Below are 15,507 nucleotides of genomic sequence, written 5' to 3' on the forward strand. Positions count from 1 at the left end.
CTTGCCACGAATGTAAAGATGTCACTACCCTTTCATTTCACAAATTACCTTTATTTGTACAAAGACGGCAGTCCCCGCCCACTTTTGCAGAAAGTACTCGTAGCAATCGTATACAACTCACCGATTTCTTCCTCATTTTAAGAACGACTTTCTCAAAGACATCTTGACATCAATGCCGCATCGACGTCTGCTCTTCTCTCGGTGCGACTCTCAATAAACCCTCAACTGAAAACAAAAGTGCTGATTCTGGCCGCTTCCCTTGCTTACGGCCATACTGTTCCGACTGCGCCCGATCTCGTCTGATCTCGGAAGCTAAGCGGGGCCGGGCTTGGTTAGTACTGGGTTGGGAGACTGCCTGGGAATACCAAGTGCCGTAAGCTTTTTCTTAGTTTCACCTTATCCAGAGGGCCCTGCGTCTTGCCACGAATGTAAAGATGTCACTACCCTTTCATTTCACAAATTACCTTTATTTGTACAAAGACGGCAGTCCCCGCCCACTTTTGCAGAAAGTACTCGTAGCAATCGTATACAACTCACCGATTTCTTCCTCATTTTAATAACGACTTTCTCAAAGACATCTTGACATCAATGCCGCATCGACGTCTGCTCTTCTCTCGGTGCGACTCTCAATAAACCCTCAACTGAAAACAAAAGTGCTGATTCTGGCCGCTTCCCTTGCTTACGGCCATACCGTTCCGACTGCGCCCGATCTCGTCTGATCTCGGAAGCTAAGCGGGGCCGGGCTTGGTTAGTACTTGGTTGGGAGACTGCCTGGGAATACCAAGTGCCGTAAGCTTTTTCTTAGTTTCACCTTATCCAGAGGGCCCTGCGTCTTGCCACGAATGTAAAGATGTCACTACCCTTTCATTTCACAAATTACCTTTATTTGTACAAAGACGGCAGTCCCCGCCCACTTTTGCAGAAAGTACTCGTAGCAATCGTATACAACTCACCGATTTCTTCCTCATTTTAATAACGACTTTCTCAAAGACATCTTGACATCAATGCCGCATCGACGTCTGCTCTTCTCTCGGTGCGACTCTCAATAAACCCTCAACTGAAAACAAAAGTGCCGATTCTGGCCGCTTCCCTTGCTTACGGCCATACCGTTCCGACTGCGCCCGATCTCGTCTGATCTCGGAAGCTAAGCGGGGCCGGGCTTGGTTAGTACTGGGTTGGGAGACTGCCTGGGAATACCAAGTGCCGTAAGCTTTTTCTTAGTTTCACCTTATCCAGAGGGCCCTGCGTCTTGCCACGAATGTAAAGATGTCACTACCCTTTCATTTCACAAATTACCTTTATTTGTACAAAGACGGCAGTCCCCGCCCACTTTTGCAGAAAGTACTCGTAGCAATCGTATACAACTCACCGATTTCTTCCTCATTTTAATAACGACTTTCTCAAAGACATCTTGACATCAATGCCACATCGACGTCTGCTCTTCTCTCGGTGCGACTCTCAATAAACCCTCAACTGAAAACAAAAGTGCCGATTCTGGCCGCTTCCCTTGCTTACGGCCATACCGTTCCGACTGAGCCCGATCTCGTCTGATCTCGGAAGCTAAGCGGGGCCGGGCTTGGTTAGTACTGGGTTGGGAGACTGCCTGGGAATACCAAGTGCCGTAAGCTTTTTCTTAGTTTCACCTTATCCAGAGGGCCCTGCGTCTTGCCACGAATGTAAAGATGTCACTACCCTTTCATTTCACAAATTACCTTTATTTGTACAAAGACGGCAGTCCCCGCCCACTTTTGCAGAAAGTACTCGTAGCAATCGTATACAACTCACCGATTTCTTCCTCATTTTAATAACGACTTTCTCAAAGACATCTTGACATCAATGCCGCATCGACGTCTGCTCTTCTCTCGGTGCGACTCTCAATAAACCCTCAACTGAAAACAAAAGTGCCGATTCTGGCCGCTTCCCTTGCTTACGGCCATACCGTTCCGACTGCGCCCGATCTCGTCTGATCTCGGAAGCTAAGCGGGGCCGGGCTTGGTTAGTACTGGGTTGGGAGACTGCCTGGGAATACCAAGTGCCGTAAGCTTTTTCTTAGTTTCACCTTATCCAGAGGGCCCTGCGTCTTGCCACGAATGTAAAGATGTCACTACCCTTTCATTTCACAAATTACCTTTATTTGTACAAAGACGGCAGTCCCCGCCCACTTTTGCAGAAAGTACTCGTAGCAATCGTATACAACTCACCGATTTTTTCCTCATTTTAATAACGACTTTCTCAAAGACATCTTGACATCAATGCCGCATCGACGTCTGCTCTTCTCTCGGTGCGACTCTCAATAAACCCTCAACTGAAAACAAAAGGGCCGATTCTGGCCGCTTCCCTTGCTTACGGCCATACCGTTCCGACTGCGCCCGATCTCGTCTGATCTCGGAAGCTAAGCGGGGCCGGGCTTGGTTAGTACTTGGTTGGGAGACTGCCTGGGAATACCAAGTGCCGTAAGCTTTTTCTTAGTTTCACCTTATCCAGAGGGCCCTGCGTCTTGCCACGAATGTAAAGATGTCACTACCCTTTCATTTCACAAATTACCTTTATTTGTACAAAGACGGCAGTCCCCGCCCACTTTTGCAGAAAGTACTCGTAGCAATCGTATACAACTCACCGATTTCTTCCTCATTTTAATAACGACTTTCTCAAAGACATCTTGACATCAATGCCGCATCAACGTCTGCTCTTCTCTCGGTGCGACTCTCAATAAACCCTCAACTGAAAACAAAAGTGCCGATTCTGGCCGCTTCCCTTGCTTACGGCCATACCGTTCCGACTGCGCCCGATCTCGTCTGATCTCGGAAGCTAAGCGGGGCCGGGCTTGGTTAGTACTGGGTTGGGAGACTGCCTGGGAATACCAAGTGCCGTAAGCTTTTTCTTAGTTTCACCTTATCCAGAGGGCCCTGCGTCTTGCCACGAATGTAAAGATGTCACTACCCTTTCATTTCACAAATTACCTTTATTTGTACAAAGACGGCAGTCCCCGCCCACTTTTGCAGAAAGTACTCGTAGCAATCGTATACAACTCACCGATTTCTTCCTCATTTTAATAGCGACTTTCTCAAAGACATCTTGACATCAATGCCGCATCGACGTCTGCTCTTCTCTCGGTGCGACTCTCAATAAACCCTCAACTGAAAACAAAAGTGCCGATTCTGGCCGCTTCCCTTGCTTACGCCCATACCGTTCCGACTGCGCCCGATCTCGTCTGATCTCGGAAGCTAAGCGGGGCCGGGCTTGGTTAGTACTTGGTTGGGAGACTGCCTGGGAATACCAAGTGCCGTAAGCTTTTTCTTAGTTTCACCTTATCCAGAGGGCCCTGCGTCTTGCCACGAATGTAAAGATGTCACTACCCTTTCATTTCACAAATTACCTTTATTTGTACAAAGACGGCAGTCCCCGCCCACTTTTGCAGAAAGTACTCGTAGCAATCGTATACAACTCACCGATTTCTTCCTCATTTTAATAGCGACTTTCTCAAAGACATCTTGACATCAATGCCGCATCGACGTCTGCTCTTCTCTCGGTGCGACTCTCAATAAACCCTCAACTGAAAACAAAAGTGCCGATTCTGGCCGCTTCCCTTGCTTACGCCCATACCGTTCCGACTGCGCCCGATCTCGTCTGATCTCGGAAGCTAAGCGGGGCCGGGCTTGGTTAGTACTTGGTTGGGAGACTGCCTGGGAATACCAAGTGCCGTAAGCTTTTTCTTAGTTTCACCTTATCCAGAGGGCCCTGCGTCTTGCCACGAATGTAAAGATGTCACTACCCTTTCATTTCACAAATTACCTTTATTTGTACAAAGACGGCAGTCCCCGCCCACTTTTGCAGAAAGTACTCGTAGCAATCGTATACAACTCACCGATTTCTTCCTCATTTTAATAACGACTTTCTCAAAGACATCTTGACATCAATGCCGCATCGACGTCTGCTCTTCTCTCGGTGCGACTCTCAATAAACCCTCAACTGAAAACAAAAGTGCCGATTCTGGCCGCTTCCCTTGCTTACGGCCATACCGTTCCGACTGCGCCCGATCTCGTCTGATCTCGGAAGCTAAGCGGGGCCGGGCTTGGTTAGTACTTGGTTGGGAGACTGCCTGGGAATACCAAGTGCCGTAAGCTTTTTCTTAGTTTCACCTTATCCAGAGGGCCCTGCGTCTTGCCACGAATGTAAAGATGTCACTACCCTTTCATTTCACAAATTACCTTTATTTGTACAAAGACGGCAGTCCCCGCCCACTTTTGCAGAAAGTACTCGTAGCAATCGTATACAACTCACCGATTTCTTCCTCATTTTAATAACGACTTTCTCAAAGACATCTTGACATCAATGCCGCATCGACGTCTGCTCTTCTCTCGGTGCGACTCTCAATAAACCCTCAACTGAAAACAAAAGTGCCGATTCTGGCCGCTTCCCTTGCTTACGGCCATACCGTTCCGACTGCGCCCGATCTCGTCTGATCTCGGAAGCTAAGCGGGGCCGGGCTTGGTTAGTACTGGGTTGGGAGACTGCCTGGGAATACCAAGTGCCGTAAGCTTTTTCTTAGTTTCACCTTATCCAGAGGGCCCTGCGTCTTGCCACGAATGTAAAGATGTCACTACCCTTTCATTTCACAAATTACCTTTATTTGTACAAAGACGGCAGTCCCCGCCCACTTTTGCAGAAAGTACTCGTAGCAATCGTATACAACTCACCGATTTCTTCCTCATTTTAATAACGACATTCTCAAAGACATCTTGACATCAATGCCGCATCGACGTCTGCTCTTCTCTCGGTGCGACTCTCAATAAACCCTCAACTGAAAACAAAAGTGCCGATTCTGGCCGCTTCCCTTGCTTACGCCCATACCGTTCCGACTGCGCCCGATCTCGTCTGATCTCGGAAGCTAAGCGGGGCCGGGCTTGGTTAGTACTTGGTTGGGAGACTGCCTGGGAATACCAAGTGCCGTAAGCTTTTTCTTAGTTTCACCTTATCCAGAGGGCCCTGCGTCTTGCCACGAATGTAAAGATGTCACTACCCTTTCATTTCACAAATTACCTTTATTTGTACAAAGACGGCAGTCCCCGCCCACTTTTGCAGAAAGTACTCGTAGCAATCGTATACAACTCACCGATTTCTTCCTCATTTTAATAACGACTTTCTCAAAGACATCTTGACATCAATGCCGCATCGACGTCTGCTCTTCTCTCGGTGCGACTCTCAATAAACCCTCAACTGAAAACAAAAGTGCCGATTCTGGCCGCTTCCCTTGCTTACGGCCATACCGTTCCGACTGCGCCCGATCTCGTCTGATCTCGGAAGCTAAGCGGGGCCGGGCTTGGTTAGTACTTGGTTGGGAGACTGCCTGGGAATACCAAGTGCCGTAAGCTTTTTCTTAGTTTCACCTTATCCAGAGGGCCCTGCGTCTTGCCACGAATGTAAAGATGTCACTACCCTTTCATTTCACAAATTACCTTTATTTGTACAAAGACGGCAGTCCCCGCCCACTTTTGCAGAAAGTACTCGTAGCAATCGTATACAACTCACCGATTTCTTCCTCATTTTAATAACGACTTTCTCAAAGACATCTTGACATCAATGCCGCATCGACGTCTGCTCTTCTCTCGGTGCGACTCTCAATAAACCCTCAACTGAAAACAAAAGTGCCGATTCTGGCCGCTTCCCTTGCTTACGGCCATACCGTTCCGACTGCGCCCGATCTCGTCTGATCTCGGAAGCTAAGCGGGGCCGGGCTTGGTTAGTACTTGGTTGGGAGACTGCCTGGGAATACCAAGTGCCGTAAGCTTTTTCTTAGTTTCACCTTATCCAGAGGGCCCTGCGTCTTGCCACGAATGTAAAGATGTCACTACCCTTTCATTTCACAAATTACCTTTATTTGTACAAAGACGGCAGTCCCCGCCCACTTTTGCAGAAAGTACTCGTAGCAATCGTATACAACTCACCGATTTCTTCCTCATTTTAATAACGACTTTCTCAAAGACATCTTGACATCAATGCCGCATCGACGTCTGCTCTTCTCTCGGTGCGACTCTCAATAAACCCTCAACTGAAAACAAAAGTGCCGATTCTGGCCGCTTCCCTTGCTTACGCCCATACCGTTCCGACTGCGCCCGATCTCGTCTGATCTCGGAAGCTAAGCGGGGCCGGGCTTGGTTAGTACTTGGTTGGGAGACTGCCTGGGAATACCAAGTGCCGTAAGCTTTTTCTTAGTTTCACCTTATCCAGAGGGCCCTGCGTCTTGCCACGAATGTAAAGATGTCACTACCCTTTCATTTCACAAATTACCTTTATTTGTACAAAGACGGCAGTCCCCGCCCACTTTTGCAGAAAGTACTCGTAGCAATCGTATACAACTCACCGATTTCTTCCTCATTTTAATAACGACTTTCTCAAAGACATCTTGACATCAATGCCGCATCGACGTCTGCTCTTCTCTCGGTGCGACTCTCAATAAACCCTCAACTGAAAACAAAAGTGCCGATTCTGGCCGCTTCCCTTGCTTACGGCCATACCGTTCCGACTGCGCCCGATCTCGTCTGATCTCGGAAGCTAAGCGGGGCCGGGCTTGGTTAGTACTTGGTTGGGAGACTGCCTGGGAATACCAAGTGCCGTAAGCTTTTTCTTAGTTTCACCTTATCCAGAGGGCCCTGCGTCTTGCCACGAATGTAAAGATGTCACTACCCTTTCATTTCACAAATTACCTTTATTTGTACAAAGACGGCAGTCCCCGCCCACTTTTGCAGAAAGTACTCGTAGCAATCGTATACAACTCACCGATTTCTTCCTCATTTTAATAACGACTTTCTCAAAGACATCTTGACATCAATGCCGCATCGACGTCTGCTCTTCTCTCGGTGCGACTCTCAATAAACCCTCAACTGAAAACAAAAGTGCCGATTCTGGCCGCTTCCCTTGCTTACGGCCATACCGTTCCGACTGCGCCCGATCTCGTCTGATCTCGGAAGCTAAGCGGGGCCGGGCTTGGTTAGTACTGGGTTGGGAGACTGCCTGGGAATACCAAGTGCCATAAGCTTTTTCTTAGTTTCACCTTATCCAGAGGGCCCTGCGTCTTGCCACGAATGTAAAGATGTCACTACCCTTTCATTTCACAAATTACCTTTATTTGTACAAAGACGGCAGTCCCCGCCCACTTTTGCAGAAAGTACTCGTAGCAATCGTATACAACTCACCGATTTCTTCCTCATTTTAATAACGACATTCTCAAAGACATCTTGACATCAATGCCGCATCGACGTCTGCTCTTCTCTCGGTGCGACTCTCAATAAACCCTCAACTGAAAACAAAAGTGCCGATTCTGGCCGCTTCCCTTGCTTACGCCCATACCGTTCCGACTGCGCCCGATCTCGTCTGATCTCGGAAGCTAAGCGGGGCCGGGCTTGGTTAGTACTTGGTTGGGAGACTGCCTGGGAATGGGAAATGACCCCCCCAAGTCCCTATCGCTGATCCTGGGTTGTGCAGAATCCTGGATTAGCGTGTTTTTTTTTGGCGGCATCTGCTGGCCGGTTGAGGCATGACATCAGTAAATTGAAATTTAATTCATTTAGCATGTTTTTTTCATTTAGGATGGTAATTTTCAATTGAGCCAACGCAATTGAGGGGAAACAGATTAGACCTCATGAACCATATATTTGAGAGCATATCTGAAAGCATATACCTTATTGCCTTCATACAGGTTTTAAATGCAGTCATTTCAGGTAAACACAGTAACTACTTGTAAATACAGTATTTACTTGTGCTCTGGTTACCAGTAACTCAGGTATTTACTTGTGCTCTGGTTACCAGGTTGACCTTGGCTGATTCTCAGGGGGCTTGCTTGACGATTCTGGAGGCATCTCTTTGCAGGCATCGAGGCATCATACCAAAGGGTTGACATTGCACAGTCACTTTATTTTAACACAACTTTGCAAACACCAAGTAATAGACATAGACACTTTCAAATTCTAGATTTGTTTTATTAATATTACACTTAAGTTGTATCAAATGGAATTTATAAATCACAAACAAGAATATAAATAAAATAATAAATAATGTATCAACAAATTGTATCAACAGCGGGTATAAAATCTGAAAATTGAATTAATATTATATATTAATGTTGATCAATATTATATAGTATCAGTAAAATATTATTTATAAGTAAAAATACATATTATAAATATACAAATATAACATAATAAATATTGTATTAACATTTTTTTAAACAGCAGGTATAAAATTTGAAAACAGAAACATATAATAGCCAGTTTTTCCCAAAAGTGCCCAAAGTGTCCAGGCATGAGAACAGGAGAGGGAACAGGAACAGACAAGTTAGGATTAGAGGTGTCAGTTGTTTTTCCTCTTCTCCAGTTCCTTGTCCACCACACTTTTAAAGTGCTCAAAACATGTATACACTACACCTTCAAAACCAGATGTGGTTGATTTATTAGTAGTAGGACAATACGTAAAAATTTTCTGGCTGCTTCCAGCCGATTTGTCCTTTGAAGGTGTGTACCTCTTCCGTTGGCCACCGCACTGAGGAACCTGGCAAGCCCCACAGGGCCTCTGGGATTTACTGGGCATGATTGGTTTGATGGTGGGTGCAGGGGATGGTAAAACAGGGACAAAGGCCTGAGTGCAAGACGGCCCAGTAAATTGAATTGATGGAGCCTGTGGCTGTGCTGGAACCACCAGAAGCACCGGTGCTGCTGAAACTGTGGGTGGCACGTAGGAGGCGGCGACAGCAGGCTTTCGCTGGATGGGCCGGTCTGAAGGCCCTGTCTCTAGCTTGGACTTGGGCTCTGGCTCTTCAAAGTCCAACCTGTAAATGTATTGAACACACAGGAGATCATGAGTATTCATTTATGTGCATTAACCCTTTGCTCTCCTCACAATACATAAATGAAACACTTGAAAAACTTACCTCCGCTTCTCACCACGCCTTTTCCCAGCGACATGGTGAGGCTGCTCGTACTGCACTTGAGGTCTCTCTGGTGGCGGCAGTGACGACGGCAGAGCAGGAGCTTCGGGCAGCGGCTGCTCTGACAGCACAGTCCGGTGGGACTTGGCTTTGGGCATTAGCGTTGCCCTGTAGTTGGCCTTCTTCTCCTCCCTTGTCAAGAAGTTGGAGATGGACTTGTTGTTGATGTTCGGCAGTGGGATGGAGAGGCCGCAGAGGATGGGATCGTCTCTCACTCGGTCCGCAATCCGTTTGTACTGGCCCTTGATGGAAGATGTGACTTTGCTGGGAGAGGCGAGGCGATTGGAGGGTGGGCGGTTCTTGAGCATTTTGATGAGGAGATAGAGCAGACGGCTGTCCTCGGTCACCTGTGCTGCCTGAGGGTACCTCATCCAGCCAAACTTTGTCTTTTGAGCGGCGCTGCTCTCGGGCGTGTCCGCCCCAAGGCAACGGCCAAACAGGGTGTAGCCCCACCTGGACTCGTACTTCTTCACAAAGTTGGCGGTGGTCTTGTCGTGCTCATGGAGGGAACCTGCGGCGGTGACGATCTTCTGCTTGAGGTCGACTGGCACGAGGTGGTGGTCGCCGTCGTCTGCCAGTTTAAGAAGCAGCAAGGCAAGTGCCTCCACTTCCTCTATACCTGGCAGATGCAGATGCTGCCGGGTCATGAGAATGTCCTGCAGAGCGGGGCTGTCCTCCTCCACCTGTTCTGCTTGTGTGAGGACGGCGTGCTTCCCACAGACGCTGTCTATGGGGTCCTCCTCTGACATGCAGACACCCTCATCAGCCAGCTCTTCCTCCACTTCACCAGTCTCCTTGGCCACTGGCGCTGCCGCTGTCGCCGCTGACTCCTCTTCCTCCACCTTACGAGACTGCTCTTCCTCAGCTGCAAACATGTGAATTGTGATGAGTACAATGTGCCCAGGTAGGTCAAGTCCTTGTAGATTGTGATTAAATATGCTGTACCTTTCTGGGCGTAGTACTGTCTTGCAGTGAATGCAGTGGATTGGCACAGGGCGTACTCCACACCAAGGAGCTCCTGCTCGTCCGGGTTGTCGTACTCCTCAGGGTAGGGCAGAGGAGCGGCGAAGTTTGGCTCCAGGACGTGCTCCTTGCCAAAGAGCACCTCGGCCTGCTGATTCATTCGCTGGATCTGCCGGGCGTCCATGCACATCGTCTGCCGACCCTGGCCACCAGCAACCCGGAGGGATTCCATCCTGGTGTTCCACTGCACGGCGAATGCAATCAGGTACACCTGAAACACATTATATGAAACACATTTCATGTATTATTGTATTTGCTTGACAGAGGTGATGTGGTAAATAATAATAAAAAAACACTTTGAAATAAAATGAGTGACTGAAAGTTTGCTTTGCTGAAGTGTTTTCATTTTATTACTCACTTGGAATGGCATGATGGCACATTTGTGGGAAGGAATGGTGTTGTAGAGATGGGCGTGCAATCCTTCCAAAGAGTTGCTGCCACGCCAGCACCTATACTTGTTAAGCTGCACGCCATTCAGTACCACCGTCTTCACAGCCACGTACAGCTGAATACCAGGGGGATCCTGTAAAACACAACACATTGCAAGGTTCTTGATTAGTCTGGTGTGTCCATTTGAAATACAGTATTGCCATATTAGTTCAGGTGGTCTTGACACGTGACACATGATGAGTACTAGACATAGAAATGAACCCACCTGCATGCATGCAAGATGCTTGCTTGCCGTTGCCCAGTGTGAATCAACAGCCTCCGTGGACTTGAAGAGGTGGATTCCATCAATGTCGAGGCCTGCTGGTCCCTTGAACTCCCCAATGATGACTTCAATGACTGAGGCAGTCTCCTGTATCGCATGTATCGTGTTACAATTAATCTTGATTAATACTAATACTCATTTTACATAGATTTCTGAGTGGCATTCATATGACATATTCTCAATGTTACACACTTACCTCAACCCCCCGGGTAATGCGCCTGACGTAGGACTTTATCTGCCCGGGTTTGAGGAAGGCGATCATCTCCTCGTCCGTGTACTTGGCGTACAGCTCTTGATTGCCACTCCTGACTGCCTGGACCAAGAGCATCATGTCCCCCTTGTTGTAAGCAAGCACCGCACCTGCCATGGCACTCATGAAGGCCCCGTACTTGGCATGGCTCTGCTTGATGACGATGGCATCCCAGCGGTGCAACCAGTGTCGGATGTCCAGTCTGACCACAGCCCCCCTCTGCACCCAGTCGCTGAACAGAGTCTCCAGAAAGGATGAGCCACTGTCACTGAAATGACCACAGAAAAATGTATATGTGTGTTGTGTTGCAGGTGTTCCATTAAATGTTATTTAACTGTATCATATATGATTTGAATTATTAAATGTCATTGTGTTATTTACCGTACCGGCAGCAGTTGTTGTCTGCATAGATGACTTTTGGTGCAGGAGCTTTGGCACGTTCAAAACGGGCCATCAGACCTCTGGCCATGCGTGCATAGCACCCCTCAGACTCGGCTGCCACCACCACTGTCATCAAAAACTGGCCCCACTCGTTCAGCACGCTGGTGATGTACTGCATGGTGCCCTGGCCATCACCGTAGATCTTCTTGAGAACCTTTAATAAAACACTCCAAATCAAAACATTAATTGTGTGTTGTCTTTATTAAAAACATGTCAAAACATGTTTTCTATGATGTACAATGTGATAACTGTTTACATACCTTTCTTGTGCCATCGATGCAGAGGATTTCTCCGGTCACACTGAGAATTTGGTTGCGGTAGACAGGCATCTTTTCCATCTCCATGATTAGATGTGCACGCCTCAGCACACGGGCAGATGGAAGGGGAGATTGGGGAATGGGAGGAGTGTAAGTACCGTTAGGTTTGACAAAGGACAGGATGCCCCTCTGAGATGATGACGCTGCTGCCGCTGAAGATCCAGCTGTGTGGGCCACATACAGCAGAGTCTGGTACAGGTCACGCCGCTCCATGTACCACTGATCGTGGCCCTGCTTCAGGAGTCTCTGCACCTTACTCATGGAGACAGAGTTGAGTCGGTCGCTCAGCAGGGTGACCACTCCTCTATCGATGGCACGCTTCCCACACAGTATGGCAGGGAACATGCTTCTGATGGCTGGGGCGAGGTTCATCAGGATCTTAGGACTGTAGGCCAGCCACATGTACTGCTGCTGCTGCTGCTGATGATGATGATCATCATCCTCCTCCTCATCCTCACCGTCACAGTCATGTGTGGCCGACGCCCGCCTGATCCGCTCACAGTGTGGGCATTTCAGTTTCTCCGTCAGGAGGGTGTAATTGTATGTTATGCCACACACTTGCCTGGCATAGCTGCCGAAGCCCTTCTTCTCAAGGTACTCTCCAGGCGGCGCAGGGCAGTTGGTGTTGGGGCAGCGGATCATGGCTTTCATCACGCCGACTGGCCGCCAGAAGAAGGCAGGCGTGGTGAAGAATGCCAGCATGTTGGGCACTGCTCCCTTGACAGACACAGGCGGTGGGGGTGGGTGGAACTCCATCTTCTCTTTCAAGAGCTTCCTCCATGGTCTCTCCTTGGCATTCTTGTACTTGAATGGCCTCTCAAACAGACCATACGTTTCATTGCATTTAAGCCATTGGATGTTAGGTGGGGCTATGCCAAGAGCTTGGGCAGACGCAGGCGGTTGCTCCCAGTACTTCTGCCAACCCTCCAGCAAGATGTCGGCAGAGACAGAAGGCTCTTGTTGGGCTGATGGTCCAGGCCTGTTGGCAGGGTCCTGGCTGGTGGCTGGAGTGAGTTCTCCCAAGGTGGTGATCTGTGTGGTGACAGACACCTCAGACTCGTCCAGGAGATTTTCTGCAAAACACACACACACACACACAAAGTATTAAGTGCATTGCTTTAATTATAATAATGAACTCACATGATGACACAAGCAAAAAACATCAAGTCTTAGTAGCTCTACTAGTGATACAATGGTCATTACATAGTTATGACATATATGAGCATTCTATTACCTGCAGCAGCCAACAGCTCAGCATCACTGGCATAGTTAGCGTCATGCTGGAACTGGGAGACAGAAGACTCAGACTTTGATGCCTGTTTCTGAAAAAAATAAGTAACTGTAAGATACACACACCAATGCTGATTGTTGCTCAACATAGGTCAAAAGATAGCCCAGTTATCTTACCTTCAACTTCTTGTCTAGATGACATCTGACAGAGGGGAAGTCTCGCACATACTCCAGCATGCACTCCTTTTGCCACTTCAGATGATCATTCTGCTCACCCTTCTGGCAATACTCGCCGAGCAACCACACGACCCAGCCAACATCATTTTCCAGCAGCCACCTGAATGACTGCCCAGCATACTTTCCAAAGGTGAGGACTAGCTGGCCTTTCCACATCTCTCCTCCAGCTTTTTTGGCAAAAGCCTCTGCCTTTGCAGCATCCAGCCAGGTTGGGTCCTCCACCTTGTTGGGGGCCTCTGCCACAGCCTTGGCAGCAGCTGTGCACTGCAGCCAGGCCTCTCCCTGCCTGTAGAGATGGATGCGGGGGTATTGATGCTGCTTCAAATGCAGGTGGAGGTTGGGTTTGGTGCTGAAACTCTTCCCACACACGCCACAGTCATGCTCCTTTGGAGTATGAATCTTCATGTGGCGAGTGAGGTTCGACTTCTCTGTGAAGTTCTTGTCGCACACCTCGCATTTGTGGTGGTCCATGTTGATAACTGGATGTTGGTAATGTGGTACAATAAAACATAATATGAGTTATTGATCTCTGTTAATCCAATTTTCCAATATGTTGCTATGCCAAAACAAATATTTAGTCCCATCTTTGGTAGCTCATTTAAAATCAGTAAATCACTATGTAGGATAAGGTTTAAAGCTGAAGCAGATAGCCATCCTCCTCCCCTCTCCCGTTACACACACACACACACACACACACACACACACACACACTCGCGCGCGCGCGCGCGCGCACACACGCACGCACGCACACACACACACACACACTCGCGCGCGCGCGCACACACACGCACGCACGCACGCACGCACACAAATAGTTATTTGTATAATTACAGCCTTGTAGATTGACAAACGTGCTTCTATGTGATAGAATACGCATAGCAATCAGCTACATACAACTAGACAAAGTTGTCACACAAACAAGCCAGTAAACGATAGCAGCAGCTAGTCGACAGTTTCCAGAGAAATCTTTTGTCAAAATCAGCACAGCTATACATGCCAAACACCTGTCTTGTAAAAACAGCTAAAAATGATGAAGGAGAGTAATTTACCGCTAAGAGAGTATATTCCTAAGTGAGACGAAATTACCGCCGATCGCTGACTCAATTGGGAATGCTCAACCATTGGTCTGTTGAGAATGCTCAACCATTGGCCAGTTGAGCCAGGCCAATGGTTGAGCGCTGTTGAGGACGAGCCTCGCTCAATGATTGGTGTTGCCGCGCTCAACTTTGCTCAACATCGCTCAACCATTGGCCGGTTGAGCAGAGGATAGGGACTTGGAGGAGAAATCGCCTGGGAATACCAAGTGCCGTAAGCTTTTTCTTAGTTTCACCTTATCCAGAGGGCCCTGCGTCTTGCCACGAATGTAAAGATGTCACTACCCTTTCATTTCACAAATTACCTTTATTTGTACAAAGACGGCAGTCCCCGCCCACTTTTGCAGAAAGTACTCGTAGCAATCGTATACAACTCACCGATTTCTTCCTCATTTTAATAACGACTTTCTCAAAGACATCTTGACATCAATGCCGCATCGACGTCTGCTCTTCTCTCGGTGCGACTCTCAATAAACCCTCAACTGAAAACAAAAGTGCCGATTCTGGCCGCTTCCCTCGCTTACGGCCATACCGTTCCGACTGCGCCCGATCTCGTCTGATCTCGGAAGCTAAGCGGGGCCGGGCTTGGTTAGTACTTGGTTGGGAGACTGCCTGGGAATACCAAGTGCCGTAAGCTTTTTCTTAGTTTCACCTTATCCAGAGGGCCCTGCGTCTTGCCACGAATGTAAAGATGTCACTACCCTTTCATTTCACAAATTACCTTTATTTGTACAAAGACGGCAGTCCCCGCCCACTTTTGCAGAAAGTACTCGTAGCAATCGTATACAACTCACCGATTTCTTCCTCATTTTAATAACGACTTTCTCAAAGACATCTTGACATCAATGCCGCATCGACGTCTGCTCTTCTCTCGGTGCGACTCTCAATAAACCCTCAACTGAAAACAAAAGTGCCGATTCTGGCCGCTTCCCTTGCTTACGGCCATACCGTTCCGACTGCGCCCGATCTCGTCTGATCTCGGAAGCTAAGCGGGGCCGGGCTTGGTTAGTACTTGGTTGGGAGACTGCCTGGGAATACCAAGTGCCGTAAGCTTTTTCTTAGTTTCACCTTATCCAGAGGGCCCTGCGTCTTGCCACGAATGTAAAGATGTCACTACCCTTTCATTTCACAAATTACCTTTATTTGTACAAAGACGGCAGTCCCCGCCCACTTTTGCAGAAAGTACTCGTAGCAATCGTATACAACTCACCGATTTCTTCCTC

The 15,507-nt window shown here is 48.2% G+C and overlaps 19 non-coding genes across 19 annotated transcripts; all 19 read left to right on the top strand.

Moving 5' to 3' along the window:
- The first annotated feature begins 261 nt into the window (after positions 1-261).
- On the top strand, positions 262-380 carry LOC140589462 (5S ribosomal RNA). The gene has a single exon (XR_011990641.1). It is a non-coding gene; the product is annotated as a 5S ribosomal RNA (ribosomal RNA).
- A 297-nt stretch (positions 381-677) lies between these two features.
- On the top strand, positions 678-796 carry LOC140590630 (5S ribosomal RNA). Its single transcript, XR_011991461.1, has one exon. It is a non-coding gene; the product is annotated as a 5S ribosomal RNA (ribosomal RNA).
- A 297-nt stretch (positions 797-1,093) lies between these two features.
- Positions 1,094-1,212, top strand: LOC140590161 (5S ribosomal RNA). The gene has a single exon (XR_011991236.1). It is a non-coding gene; the product is annotated as a 5S ribosomal RNA (ribosomal RNA).
- Positions 1,213-1,509: 297 nt separating this feature from the next.
- On the top strand, positions 1,510-1,628 carry LOC140589624 (5S ribosomal RNA). The gene has a single exon (XR_011990803.1). It is a non-coding gene; the product is annotated as a 5S ribosomal RNA (ribosomal RNA).
- Positions 1,629-1,925: 297 nt separating this feature from the next.
- LOC140590273 (5S ribosomal RNA) lies at positions 1,926-2,044 on the top strand. Its single transcript, XR_011991248.1, has one exon. It is a non-coding gene; the product is annotated as a 5S ribosomal RNA (ribosomal RNA).
- Positions 2,045-2,341: 297 nt separating this feature from the next.
- On the top strand, positions 2,342-2,460 carry LOC140590631 (5S ribosomal RNA). Its single transcript, XR_011991462.1, has one exon. It is a non-coding gene; the product is annotated as a 5S ribosomal RNA (ribosomal RNA).
- A 297-nt stretch (positions 2,461-2,757) lies between these two features.
- On the top strand, positions 2,758-2,876 carry LOC140590381 (5S ribosomal RNA). The gene has a single exon (XR_011991259.1). It is a non-coding gene; the product is annotated as a 5S ribosomal RNA (ribosomal RNA).
- Positions 2,877-3,173: 297 nt separating this feature from the next.
- Positions 3,174-3,292, top strand: LOC140589732 (5S ribosomal RNA). Its single transcript, XR_011990911.1, has one exon. It is a non-coding gene; the product is annotated as a 5S ribosomal RNA (ribosomal RNA).
- Positions 3,293-3,589: 297 nt separating this feature from the next.
- On the top strand, positions 3,590-3,708 carry LOC140589734 (5S ribosomal RNA). The gene has a single exon (XR_011990913.1). It is a non-coding gene; the product is annotated as a 5S ribosomal RNA (ribosomal RNA).
- Positions 3,709-4,005: 297 nt separating this feature from the next.
- Positions 4,006-4,124, top strand: LOC140590633 (5S ribosomal RNA). The gene has a single exon (XR_011991464.1). It is a non-coding gene; the product is annotated as a 5S ribosomal RNA (ribosomal RNA).
- A 297-nt stretch (positions 4,125-4,421) lies between these two features.
- On the top strand, positions 4,422-4,540 carry LOC140590438 (5S ribosomal RNA). Its single transcript, XR_011991272.1, has one exon. It is a non-coding gene; the product is annotated as a 5S ribosomal RNA (ribosomal RNA).
- Positions 4,541-4,837: 297 nt separating this feature from the next.
- On the top strand, positions 4,838-4,956 carry LOC140589735 (5S ribosomal RNA). The gene has a single exon (XR_011990914.1). It is a non-coding gene; the product is annotated as a 5S ribosomal RNA (ribosomal RNA).
- A 297-nt stretch (positions 4,957-5,253) lies between these two features.
- LOC140590634 (5S ribosomal RNA) lies at positions 5,254-5,372 on the top strand. The gene has a single exon (XR_011991465.1). It is a non-coding gene; the product is annotated as a 5S ribosomal RNA (ribosomal RNA).
- Positions 5,373-5,669: 297 nt separating this feature from the next.
- LOC140590635 (5S ribosomal RNA) lies at positions 5,670-5,788 on the top strand. The gene has a single exon (XR_011991466.1). It is a non-coding gene; the product is annotated as a 5S ribosomal RNA (ribosomal RNA).
- Positions 5,789-6,085: 297 nt separating this feature from the next.
- Positions 6,086-6,204, top strand: LOC140589736 (5S ribosomal RNA). The gene has a single exon (XR_011990915.1). It is a non-coding gene; the product is annotated as a 5S ribosomal RNA (ribosomal RNA).
- Positions 6,205-6,501: 297 nt separating this feature from the next.
- On the top strand, positions 6,502-6,620 carry LOC140590636 (5S ribosomal RNA). Its single transcript, XR_011991467.1, has one exon. It is a non-coding gene; the product is annotated as a 5S ribosomal RNA (ribosomal RNA).
- Positions 6,621-6,917: 297 nt separating this feature from the next.
- Positions 6,918-7,036, top strand: LOC140589570 (5S ribosomal RNA). The gene has a single exon (XR_011990749.1). It is a non-coding gene; the product is annotated as a 5S ribosomal RNA (ribosomal RNA).
- Positions 7,037-14,802: 7,766 nt separating this feature from the next.
- LOC140590637 (5S ribosomal RNA) lies at positions 14,803-14,921 on the top strand. The gene has a single exon (XR_011991468.1). It is a non-coding gene; the product is annotated as a 5S ribosomal RNA (ribosomal RNA).
- A 297-nt stretch (positions 14,922-15,218) lies between these two features.
- Positions 15,219-15,337, top strand: LOC140590639 (5S ribosomal RNA). Its single transcript, XR_011991470.1, has one exon. It is a non-coding gene; the product is annotated as a 5S ribosomal RNA (ribosomal RNA).
- Positions 15,338-15,507: the final 170 nt, after the last annotated feature.

The sequence above is a fragment of the Paramormyrops kingsleyae genome, chromosome 4, assembly GCF_048594095.1.
Source record: "Paramormyrops kingsleyae isolate MSU_618 chromosome 4, PKINGS_0.4, whole genome shotgun sequence".
Classification (NCBI taxonomy): Eukaryota; Metazoa; Chordata; class Actinopteri; order Osteoglossiformes; family Mormyridae; genus Paramormyrops; species Paramormyrops kingsleyae.